The sequence below is a fragment of the Aotus nancymaae genome, unplaced genomic scaffold, assembly GCF_030222135.1.
Source record: "Aotus nancymaae isolate 86718 unplaced genomic scaffold, 86718_ANA_hifiasm-v0.15.2.pri h1tg000058l, whole genome shotgun sequence".
In the NCBI taxonomy this organism is placed as follows: Eukaryota; Metazoa; Chordata; class Mammalia; order Primates; family Aotidae; genus Aotus; species Aotus nancymaae.
The window spans coordinates 29,690,479-29,704,028 of NW_026988472.1; the positions used below are offsets into that span (position 1 = coordinate 29,690,479).

At 38.0% G+C, this 13,550-nt stretch overlaps 1 protein-coding gene and 2 pseudogenes across 2 annotated transcripts in view; 2 read left to right on the forward strand and 1 right to left on the reverse strand.

Annotated features, from left to right (window-relative positions):
* Positions 1-13,550, reverse strand: part of IL1RAPL1 (interleukin 1 receptor accessory protein like 1) — a 1,316,763-nt gene that overhangs the window by 683,165 nt on the left and 620,048 nt on the right. The window lies entirely within an intron of this gene.
* Positions 2,647-2,741, forward strand: LOC135270027 (small nucleolar RNA U3; annotated as a pseudogene).
* On the forward strand, positions 8,498-8,575 carry LOC135270026 (small nucleolar RNA U3; annotated as a pseudogene).

A 13,550-nucleotide genomic window follows, 5' to 3' on the forward strand; every position in this document is an offset into this window, starting at 1 on the left:
TTAGATCCCATTTGTCTATTTTGGCTTTTGTTGCCATTCCTTTTGTTGTTTCAGTCATGAAGTCCTGGCCTATGCCTATGTCCTCAATGGTATTGCCTAGGTTCTCAGTCATAGGTGGGTGTTGAACAATGAGAACACATGGGCACAGGGAGGGGAACATCACACACTGGGGTCTTTTGGGGGGTAGGGTGCTAGGATCTCTAATGGCTAGAAAGAAATCGAGGCAAGTTAGAAGCTAAGGAGCCGTGACAGCAAAGGGCTGCTGTTATGTTGGATGAGAGAGTGATTCCCAGATTCACAAATGATCAAGTAAATAGTAAAGCAAGAAATGAGACTTAGAAATGGAATATGAGATTGAGGGAAAGCAATGTCACATGATGACAAAAATGTATCAATATGACTCATGGTAACAGGCATATGGAGCCAAAATTATAATAATTAATAACTAATAAAGGAAGAACAAATAAGAAGTCTGGAGAATATGATTAAAGATGTTGAAAACATTGTAGTTAACTAAAACCATCAACCAAAACCATCCAGTCTCATTTCTTAAACATCCACTGCATGGTGTAACAATTCCAGGTGATATTTAGATAGCCAGATAATCTACCTTCTCCCACATATGAGGAAACATTAACAGAGAGGAAAGAAAGGCCATTTATAAACTCTGTAATCATCATTCGGCTTAAGAATAACAGAAGCAGGTGTGTAGTTCTTTCTCTAATACGCATGAGCAATAGAGATCTACCATACTGAGAAAACACAGCTTGCTGCCAAATCCAGTGCACTGTGCGTTTGCACTCTTTTCCATTCTCAACAATAAGGAAGGGTCCACATCACAGCGACTGACTTCATTCAGCTGTTCTCATTTCCTTTCCTCCACTGTCTCCCCATAAATTTCTATTGCACCAACATGCAGAGAATTGATCACATTCTTTTATAGTTTGTCTTTGAAACTTGCAATCAAATTATTCTATGCAATTAAAAATGCATGATTATTTTCTTTCATAATACCTCTCCTTACAGCTCTCCTCCTCCCACATTCTTGTCATCTCCTGCCCTACCTTCTTCAGAGTCCCTCCAATGCTAGTTTTGAATGTCATACACTTAATGTGTGTACTCTATTGAAGCAGCATTGCCCACTGGCAGTCACACACATTTGTTTCACAATAACTAACAAACATAAAACATGAAGTCAGAGGTAATGTCTGTAAAGACATGTTACTATGCAAAGTAGTAGTACTCAGGGCCCTCAGTATGCAAACACTAAGGGCCTCAAATAAGAACCTACTTTAAGTGGTTAATATGCAATTCAAACACATGGAATATACATTAATAAAAGACTACTTATCAATGTGTACATTGTGAGGATGTACCATGTGCAAAGCATACAGCGATGCACTCTGTTTTAAAACTGCATACACAGTGGGGTCCCATGTTGACATATCAAGGTATATTCATTTGAACGCTGACAGCATTTCATAGCTAAGAGCACTAACTATGCTTCCAGCTGTTTAATGATTGGGTGCTATGTCTAGTTAATGTTCTTTTCCCATTAGCAGGGCCTAGGGTATCTACAAAGTTAAGTGCAAGATGAATGAGTACCTGCAAGATTGGCAGGACTCTATCTGGTAGGGCCACTGCTGGTTTATTAAATAAGCAGCAATTCTAAATTAGGTTATGTTCGTTTTGACAGTTTCTGCAAACTGGCATTTTCATTTGCTTAGTTTCTTGGAACAACCCATCACACAGATATATTACTTGTTGAAACCTCATAAAAACACTGTTTTTCTCTGGGCTATGAGCATGAATTTGTAATGAACTTGGCTTTAGGTTAAAGGCAAGTTCTCACCCATTACTGCAAGGAATGGTTTGATTTTACTGAATGCCAATTTAACAATATCAGTGCCACACAGAAGTCCTCATTACTAATATTGGATATATAAGATATTGCAGTTGTGACCTTGAAATGGAAAAATATTAAGAAAAAAAAGGAATGGAATGATATAGCCTACGAGGGCTTGATATTTGCTGCTTACACCTACAGTTTATCTTTTCAGGTGCAAGTCAGTGATGGCTAGCACCAAGTATAGCTATTCAAAGCTAACCAGAAGAGAGCTTAATTTGCTTGCTAAAGATCTCACAGCATGGTGAGTCCCCCAATCCAACATGAGTGTGACTTTAGTAGTACTAATCACATCCTCATTCAATAAAGTCATAAAGAAGTTATTTACTTTAAGGTCTGTGAACTGAAGCAGTGTTTGAATATCGTTAAACAGGGAAAAAAACAACTTTTGTTCAGTTAAGACCTCTGATTAATTTTCCATGAAGTATTAGTATGTTTCCATGCAGAAGTATGTTTTATTAGGCTATAGCAACCCAAACAGTGGAGAAATTAGGAAGTCAACTGTATTCTCTATAAAATTGTTGACAAATGATTTGACCAATACTTCCATTGATGTGTGTGCTTGTTTGGTGCTGCTTAAATACATCAATAGAGTACAGAAATCTTGGTGCTCAACATTATGTTCAATGAGGCATCAGGGCTGATTCATCAATTGACTTTCAAATGGAATCTGATGAAAAAGTGGCTGGCTGTGGCACAGATTGAGCCATACCTCCGGGAGAAAAGAGAGCACCAGTTTTAAGACTATACTTTCAGGGATCATTTCTATAGTTCGTTACTAGAGAAGTTTCTCTGAACGTGTAGAGCACCGACTGATAAGCAACTTCAGCAAAGTCTCCGGATACAAAATCAATGTGCAAAAATCACAAGCATTCCTATACACCAATAACAGACTTAAAGAGAACCAAATCAAGAACGAACTGCCATTCACAATTGCTACAAAGAGAATAAAATACCTAGGAATACAACTAACAAGGAACGTAAAGGACCTCTTCAAGGAGAACTACAAATCACTGCTCAACGAAATAAGAGAGGACACAAACAGATGAAGAAACATTCCATGTTCATGGTTAGGAAGAATTAATATCGTGAAAATGGCCATACTGCCCAAAGTAATATACAGATTCAACGCTATCCCCATCAAGCTACCAATGACCTTCCTCACAGAACTGGAAAAAACCACCTTAAACTTCATATGGAACCAAAAGAGAGCCCGCATAGCCAAGTCAATTCTAAACAAAAAGAACAAAGCGGGAGGCATCACACTACCGGACATCAAACTCTACTACAAGGCTACAGTAATCAAAACAGCATGGTACTGGTACCAAAACAGAGATATAGACCAATGGAACAGAACAGAGGCGTCGGAGGCGACACAACATATCTACAACCACCCGATCTTTGACAAACCTGAAAAAAACAAGCAATGGGGAAAGGATTCCCTGTTCAATAAGTGGTGTTGGGAAAACTGGCTAGCCATATGCAGAAAGCAGAAACTGGACCCCTTCCTGACACCTTACACTAAAATTGACTCCAGATGGATTAAAGACTTAAACATAAGACGTAACACCATAAAAACACTAGAAGGAAACCTAGGCAAAACCATTCAGGACATAGGCATAGGCAAGGACTTTATGACCAAAACACCAAAAGCATCGGCAACAAAAGCCAAAATAGACAAATGGGACCTAATCAAACTCCACAGCTTTTGCACGGCAAAAGAAACAGTCAATAGAGTGAATCGGCAACCAACAGAATGGGAAAAAATTTTTGCAGCCTACCCGTCTGACAAAGGGCTGATATCCAGAATTTACAATGAGCTAAAAAAGATTTACAAGAAAAAAACAAACAAGCCCATTCAAAAATGGGCGAAGGATATGAACAGATACTTTACAAAAGAAGACATACATGAGGCCAACAAACATATGAAAAAATGCTCATCATCACTGGTCATTAGAGAAATGCAAAACAAAACTACATTGAGATACCATCTCACGCCAGTTAGAATGGCAATCATTAAAAAATCTGGAGAAAACAGACACTGGAGAGGATGTGGAGAAATAGGAACACTTTTACACTGTTGGTGGGAGTGTAAATTAGTTCAACCACTGTGGAAAACAGTGTGGCGATTCCTCAAGGACCTAGAAATAGAAATTCCATTTGACCCAGCAATCCCATTACTGGGCATATATCCAAAGGATTATAAATCGTTCTACTATAAGGACACATGCACACGAATGTTCATTGCAGCACAGTTTACAATAGCAAAGACCTGGAACCAGCCCAAATGCCCATCGATGATAGACTGGACAGGAAAAATGTGGCACATATACACCATGGAATATTATGCAGCCATTAAAAACGAGGAGTTCACATCCTTCGTAGGGACATGGATGAACCTGGAAAACATCATTCTCAGCAAACTGACACAAGAACACAAAATCAAACACCACATGTTCTCACTCATAGGCAAGTGTTGAACAAGGAGAACACATGGACACAGGGAGGGGAGCACTATACACGGGGGTCTGTTGGGGGGGAGGGGGGATAGCAGTGGGTGGGGAGTTGGGGAGGGATACCATGGGGAGAAATGCCAGATATAGGTGAAGGGGAGGGAGGCAGCAAATCATACTGCCACGTATGCACCTATGCAACAACCTTGCATGTTTTTCACATGTACCCCAAAACCTAAAATGCAATTAAAAAAAAAAAAGAGTACACCAGTTTTAACATCAATATCAGTTAATTGACTCAAAGGTTGCCTAGCACATGTATATCCTTATGCTATAGCATTTGGGATACTTTAAATGGGTGATGTAAGAATCACTCTATTTGCCTTTTTATGAATTGCTTCTATGATCTGTTTGATGCAAGAAACGAGACTCATTTGACGAAATTTTGCAAGTTGTTTTTTAAATCAGTTTCCAATATCAGTGTTTCTTACATAATTTGCTAACTCTCACCATTTAAACACACACATACCCTCACATAAATGACACAGGAATAGTGCTTGTTACATATGTAATAAGCATGGAAGGTTTTAATAAACTTACACCTTTCATTTTTGTTAATTTTTAAATTTTTATTGTACTTTAGGTTCTGGGGTACATGTGCAGATCATGTGGGACTGTTGCATAGGTACATACATGGCAATGTGGTTTGCTGCCTCCATCCCCCTGTCACCTGTATCTGGCATTTCTCCCCGTGTTATCCCTCCCCAACCTTCCCACCACCCGCTGTCCCTCCCATGTCCCCTCCAAAAGACCCCAATGTGTGATGTTCCCCTCCCTGTGCCCATGTGTTCTCATTGTTCAACACCCATCTATGAGTGAGAACATGCAGTGTTTGATTTTCTGTTCTTGTGTCAGTTTGCTGAGAATGATAGTTTCCAGATTCATCTATGTCCCTATAAAGGACATGAACCCATTGTTTTCTATGGCTGCATAGTATTCCATGGTATATATGTGCCACATTTTCCTAGTCCAGTCTATCATCAATGGGCATTTGGGTTGGTTCCAGGTCTTTGCTATTGTAAACAGTGCCACAATGAACATACATGTACATGTGTCTTTATAATAGAATGATTTATTGTCCTTTGGGTATATACCCAATAATGGGATTGCTGGGTCAAATGGAATTTCTATTTCTAGGTCCTTGAGGAATCATCACACTGTCTTCCACAACGCTTGAACTAATTTACACTCCTACCAACAATGTAAAAGTGTTCCTATTTCTCCACATCCTCTCCAGCATCTGTTGTCTCCAGATTTTTTAATGATCACCATTCTAACTGGTGTGAGGTGATATCTCAATGTGGTTTTGATTTGCATTTCTCTAATGACCAGTGATGATGAGCATTTTTTCATACTTTTGTTGCCATCATATATGTCTTCATTTGAAAACTATCTGTTCATATCCTTTGCCCACTTTTGAATGGGCTTTTTTTCTCGTAAATCTGTTTTAGTTCTTTCATTTTTTAAGAATGAATTTAGGATAACTTACCTAAATATAACAGGAAAACATGAAAGGAAATACACAGAGACAATGAGCAAGGTCTGAACTAGAGCTAGTAGAAACTGTCTCAATTAGAAGAAGCTAATTCAAAGAGAAAAGCCCGGTCAGATAAAAACAATAACAACCATTGATTGTCCAGTACCAACACAACTATTTCTAATACTAAGAAGAAAAAAAATTTTCCATGAGTCCTCATAATGTTATGAAAGACGTCCATTATATTGGCCCTGCAGTGACCTCAGTGACCAATATTTAGCTATTGTTCAGTGTGACTGATTTATGCATAGATTGAGTCAATACAAAGAGATATGTATTAAAATTAGCCCCATTGCTCAGATAACCAAACAGAGGCTGTGAAGAAACTTGCTCAAGGTCATATAGCAGGGGAGGGGTAGAACTAGACACTTTAAAAGTATCCATGTATTTCACTCCCCGTCATGCTGCAAAGGCAGGAAACACAAGGGTGCCATCATCATAAGGCTGGAGGACAGGAGGGAAAGGTAGATAGTAAAGGGCCTTAAATGTTACAATCATAAATAATACTTGTTAATCTATTGCATAGTCCAGGCACTGTGAAAATATGTTAAATACATTGTCTTATTTAATATTCAATACAGTCTTGAGTGGTAAGAATTATTCATGCTTATAAATTGGAAAACCGATCTTCCAACAGGAGATCACAAAGCTAGAAAATATTAGAGCTGAAATCTAAACCTGAAGTTTTACTCTAGAACTGATATAATGAAACATTTTATCTTATCTTCCCTCTTCTTGTATCAGGAGGATGCCTCTGTAGGCAAGGGACCAGCGAAGGTTTTGATGTATGTATAGGAGGACAGATGCTATTTCTTTATTTAGTCCATCAGTCAATATTTATACCATGCATAAATGTTAGCATTCTTCTAGAGATACAGCTTTGAACAAGACAAATCCCCTTATTTCATGGAGGTTACATTTTAGTCTGTTTATAAGGAAAATGACTTTGGCTGTGTTATGTAGGATTTCATGGAGATGGATAAGCTAAGAGAGCTTAGTTTGAAGGTTACTGTACTGATCCAAAGTAAAAGATAATGAGGACCTATATTGTCATTTATTGCTGTATAACAAATAATCACAAATTTAGTGGCTTACTTTATAAATATGTACAACTATTATATGCCCATAAAAATTTTAAAAACAGTGCTTAAAGCAACCTGAATTTATTATTTCACAGTTTTTGTGGGTCAGGAGTCCAAGCACGGTTTAACCGGGTCCCCTGCTCTGAGTCTCACAAAGCAGTACTTAGGTGCCAGGCAGGATGTATTTATTTATGGAGCTTAGGTTCTCTTCCAAGCTCATGTGGTTGTTGGCAGCATTCATTTCCTTGTGGTTATAGATCTCTATTCTTGCTAGTTGTCAGAGAAGAGCCACTCTTTGCTCCTAGAGGCCACTTGAAATTCATGGCCACATGGCCCTCTAACTGACCCTCTTACAACATAGCTGCTTACTTTGTCAAGGAGTACTTCAATTCTAGCAGGAGAATCTATCTCTTCAGGAAGGGCCCAGTTCCTAGTTTGGAGGCTTTCACCTGATAAAGTCAGGCCCACCCAGGATAATCTTCCTTTGATTAGCTCAAAATCAACTGATTTGCAGCCTAAATTATATATACGAAATTCTCTTCCATTTTGCTGTATAATGTAACTTAGTTGGGGAAGTGGCATCCATCATGTTCATAGTGTCATACACACTCAAGGGGAGGGGATTTTACTGGCTGTGTACACCAGGGAGGCAAGAAACTTTGGGGGTCTTATTACAGGTTCCCTACTTTCCACAGGACCTGACCTCATAATCCTCATTTTGCAAAGTATCCTGATGAACGATGCCAGATAGGTTTTGGAGGTAGAACCAACAGGAAACTGGGGGAAGGAGATAAGGAAAAAGAAAGATTAAATAAGACTATAATCTTGTATCCTTAAACAAATTAAAGGTAAACCCCTTTAACTGAAATGCACAATACAAAAGCAGTGCAAAGATAACTAATTTGATTTGGGCCATGTTGAGGTGCCAGAAGAATATCAGGAAGTGATGTCCAGCAGGATCCTGGGGAGGAAGGAAAAAATGTAGCCCTGGGGGAAGAAAACCTGTAAGTTACTTGAATAGCAGAGTCAGGTATAGATAGATGAGATTTCTAGGAGTTTGAGTACAAGGGAAGAAGGGATGACCCAGCATAAGACTGTTAAGTTGTGATAGAATATCTTCAATTTAGTTCAAAATATCAAACTTTTAAAATGCTTCCTTTGGCCAGGCGCAGTGGCTCACGCCTGTAATTTCAGCACTTTGGAAGGCCAAGGCGGGCGATCACTTGAGGTCAGGAGTTCAAGACCAGCCTGGCCAACATGGTGAAACCCCATCTCTGTTAAAAATACAAAAGTTAGCTGAGTGTGGTGGTGGGCACCTGTAATCCCAGCTACAAGGGAGGCCAAAGCAGGAGAATCACTTGAACCCAGGAGGTGGAGGTTGCAGTGAGCCAAGATTGGGCCACTATATTCCAGCTTGGGCAACAAAGCAAGACTCTCATCTCAAAAAAATAAAAAAATAAAGACTATACTTTCAGGGATCATTTCTATAGTTTGTTACTAGAGAAGTTTCTCTGAACGTGTAGAATACCGATAGAACCTAAAAAGAGCCCATGCAGACAAGAAAATCCTAAGCAAAAAGAACAAAGCTGGAAATATCATACTTCCTGACTTTAAACCATACTACAAGGCTACAGTAACCAAAACAACATGATACTGGTACAAAAAACAGATATATAGACCAAAGGAACAGAACAGAGGCCTCAGAAATAATGCCACACATCCATAACCATCTGATCTTTGACAAACCTGACAAAAACAAGCAATGGGAAAAGGATTCCCTATTTAATAAATGGTATTGAGAAAACTGAAACTGGACTCCTTCCTTACACCTTATACAAAAATTAACTCAAGATGGATTAAAGACTTAAATGTAAGACCCAAAACCATAAAATCCCTAGAAGAAAACCTAGGCAATACAATTCAGGACTTAGGCACGGGCAAAGACTTCATGACTAAAACACCAAAAGCAATGGCAACAAAAGCCCAAACTGGCAACTGGGATTAATTAGACTAAAGAGCTTCTGCACAGCAAAAGAAACTAGCATCACAGTGAACAGGCAACCTACAGAATGGGAGAAAATTTCTGCAATCTATCCATCTGACAAAGGGCTAATATCCAGAATCTACAAATAACTTAAATAAATTTACAAGAAAAAATAACCCCATCAATAAGTGGGCAAAGGATATGAACAGACACTACTCAAAAGAAGACATTTATGTGGCCAACATACATATGAAGAAAAGCTCTACGTCACTTGTCATTAGAGAAATGCAAATCAAAACCACATTGAGATACCATCTCAGGCCAGTTAGAATGCCAATCATTAAAAAATCAGGAAACAACAGATGCTGGAGAGGATGTGGAGAAACAGGAATGCTTTGACATTGTTGGTGGGAGTGTAACTTAGTTCAATCATTGTGGAAGTCAGTGTGGTGATTCCTCAAGCATCTAGAACCAGAAATACCACTTGACCCAGCAATCTCATTACTGGGTATATACACAAAGGATTATAAATTATTCTACTATAAAGACACATGCACATGTATGTTTATTGTAGCACTATTCTCACAACAGCTAAGACTTGGAACCAACCCAAATGCCCATCACTGATAGACTGGATAAAGAAAATGTAGCACAAATACACTATGCAATACTATGCAGCCATAAAAAAGGATGAATTCATGTCCTTTGCAGGGGCATGGATGAAGCTGGAAACCATCATTCTCAGCAAACTAACGCAAGAACAGAAAACCAAACACCACATGTTCTCACTCATAAGTGGGAGTTGAACAATAAGAACACATGACACAGGGAGGGGAACATCACACTGGGGCCTGTTGAGGGGTGAGGAGGCCTACGGGAAGGATAGCAGTAGGAGAAATACCTAACGTAGATGACAGGTTGATGGGTGCAGCAAACCACCATGGAATATATGTAACAAGCCTGTACATTCTGCACATGTATCCCAGAATTTAAAGTATTTAAAAAATAAATAAAATAAAATGCTTCTTTTGACAATACACTTAAAATAAAATTTGGGCCTGGAAAAATAGTATCTTGGGTATCTTGCTCTCCTACAATCTTGTTTTCTTCTTCCTTCTAGGTATAACAGACAAACACTGTTGCTCAAATGTGTAATTCACCTTTATTACATTATAAAAGAAACATATAGGAAATCAGGAGGATGCTCATTTGAGAGACGACTGTCAGATGACTGCAAATGTAAGTAGCATGATGTAGATTTTTGGCAATACCCTAATCTGCCCAAGGTATTTGTTACAAACTGTTAAAAACTTCCACAGTATGTAAAAAATAGTAATATATCCAGACTATAATTCTTTCGCACTATTTCTGCATTCTCTAATTGCAATAAACTACTATTTAAGTCCTAAAATCTCTCTTACTTTCAAATCCAAGGAACATATAGTAGGCATTAAACAATATGTTTTAGTTACTAGCATATCTTTATGTCCCTACAAATATAATGTGTGTTTTATTTTACGGCAAAACCATGTCCTATCATCTCTGTATCCATGCTTCATAGAGAGTAGAACTACTTAGATTTTAGACTTATATATAAAATGATAAGAAATTATCTTTTAAAAAAGTAAAAGAACAAAAACAAAATTCACTAACATTTAGTATATATTTAATGTAAATATAAAATCAAATTTATAAGAAGATATTCAAAGTAGATATCTATACTTAATTTCATTTATGTTTAAATTTGTAATCTGATAAAACCGTAAGGCAGATATTAAGGCAAGATGCAACAGGACTATATCCTTATCCACTAGATGGCTCTCTTATAATTCTAACGTGTTACCTTGTTTTTCTAAGGAAAACTCAGAATTCACTCAAAGTATACTATGCCCAATCTTATCATTTGCTTTGAATGCCATCCATAGCAACACTATCGAACCAAATGGAGAAAAACTCAAACAACCTTATGGTAAATCAAAAGAAGTATGGCTTGTGAACCTTTATTATTTAGCAGAGTTAGAAAATGACTGCTCTGCAGGATATAGGGCAGCATTTCTAAACATGAGGATCAGTAGATTCACATCAGGGGAGTCACCTACTCCGTAACAATGTGGAGTTTGGGTCTCCATCTACATCTCCTGAATCAGAATCACCTGGGGTAGGTGTAAACTAGGACTCTGTATTGTTACCAACTTTATGCACAAAGTTTGAGAATGCAGACCATGTCCAATGTCAATTAAGAGGAAATCCAGGGGAAGTATTATCCTGAAAGGAATGCAAATTCAGTGTAAAGTTACATAAGCCACCTACAGAAACAACCTCAAAGTCTAAAAGAAAGAGATGTAAGAGCAACCAACAGACACCACAAGGCTTGTTGTAAATAAAATCAATTTTATGGTTTCACTCAGTCCTTCATTTGCCAAAATGTTCAAACTAAAACCAATATACAAGCTTCAGCAAACTCAGTGGGGTGGGTGCTTTTTGTCAGAACCGGTTGCAAACTGCTGAGCAATATGGGATAAGAAACATTTGCATGGCTATACTCTCACCCACAGAGATGATGTTCCTCATTTTGAAGGTCAGGCCATACATCACTGGCCCAATGTCAGAAAACATGCATCGCTTCCGCCTATACTGTGCCAGGTCAGTAAGAAAATAAACAAAAGCAACTGCACAGAGCAGTTACCCTCTCAATGGCTCCATCCTCCTCAACCATTCTACCTGCAAAGATAAAGCCAAAGAGAAGAATCCAGGTAGTGAAATTCAAGTCTGTTGCTTAAGACCAGAAATCCTAATATATTGTAGCAGCAGAATCTATTTTTTTCTGATAAATACAGGACAGACTTAACTTATAATACTAGATTATTTACAACAGCTCTCTTAATGTCCCTGGGGCTTTGCCTATGTCTGTTTCAGACTGCCATGAGTTAGAGGCTTTCAGAGACTCCTGCTACCAAAGGTCTCACATATAAGCGTCACAGATAATTCAAATTCCAGCTTCAGCCACGAGTATTGCCTGTGGGGGATCACTAATAGAATAAAATAGGCGGTTGAAGAATGACCTGACCTAGTTGTAGGTCACATCTTATTAACAATTCATTATGAATCACTTCATCAAATTAACTTGTGGTCATTTCATGGTTTTTGAAAGAAACTTTGGTAGGCCTAGAGATCCAGGAGAGAATGGGATGTGGGCTTTCAAGTTTTCAGTGGTATAAACGACTGTAGGAAGGGATGGGGAGATGAAATAGACTGACAAAAAGCCCTGGTTGCCTGAGAGACAACAAGGTACTCTGTTTTTTTTTTTTTGTAAGGGATCATAATGATAGTGCATCTACAGGGGTCACAATAAGGTGAGTGGGCTTGAGCGAAGGTTTTGATACTGTGAGGAGCAGACACCTGAGAATGCTGAAACCACATCACCTAATTAACAGTACTCATTTTTCTACAGAATTTAAAATAAACTTTCAAACAATATGAAGCTTCAGTATGCCCTAAAGCTCCTAATTTAATACTTCTATATAATACAGTCAGCTCCAAATCCTTTTGCACATATTTTCTCATTTTTAACAGTTGGCTTCATCCCATTTCTTTAATACAGACTTACAGTGTATAGACATGCTTTGAAATCCATAAATGAGGCTGTCTTTATTTGAAATGAAGTCTAACATCTCAAAGACATTATAGCCAATAACTTCACAACAAATCAATCTCATGCAGACTAACTAGGTGAGTTATATGTCCGTTATAAATTTCTTGTGATGGGGTTGAGTCATTTAGCACGAAGGCTAAAAGGCTTAAAGCAACAATACAATGTTATATTCAATGCCACATCAGCCAGTGGCCACGGATGCTCAGTAAATAGCAGTGTGCTGTGACTGATCATGTACCACACAGTTTGCAAGTACTGAAGATATAATAAGCTAAGTTAGGAAACAAAGGAAGTTTGGATTGTCTTTCTTATACTAACATGAAATACGCCATATCACTTTCTCATATATTCTGAAGGCATAAGCAAGGGTGGTTAATTAAAAAATATATATTTGATCATTCAGAACATCTTCCTTAAGAAGCAGAGCTGCTCTGTGCTGAGAAATTTATGCTGGCATTGCATGCAAGACATAAACTTTCATGACAGCAGGCAGTGTGAACGGAAACAATCTGATTGAGAAACAGATCCAGAAATATCCAAAGGAGAATTACATAGCCACCTTTCTCTCCACACCTTACATGAGATGAACTTTCAAGTTTCCTGTACAAAAAAGGAAAGTTGCTTTTCTTCTTTCCATAAAGTGGTATAGCAGTTTTAGTGGCAGAAATACATTTGAGATAGAATCAATTTTATTCAAAAGCTTAGACAAATCACAGGTACTATTTTCCAAGGTATACTTTAGAGAGTTTTTTTAAAAAATTATTATACAGAATGGGTTAAGAATGATAATTTTTATGAAAATTAAAAATGTAATTTTCTGCAGAAAATTTAAGGCTAAAGCAGTGTTTCCAACACTTTTCAATTTTGAAAATCAGC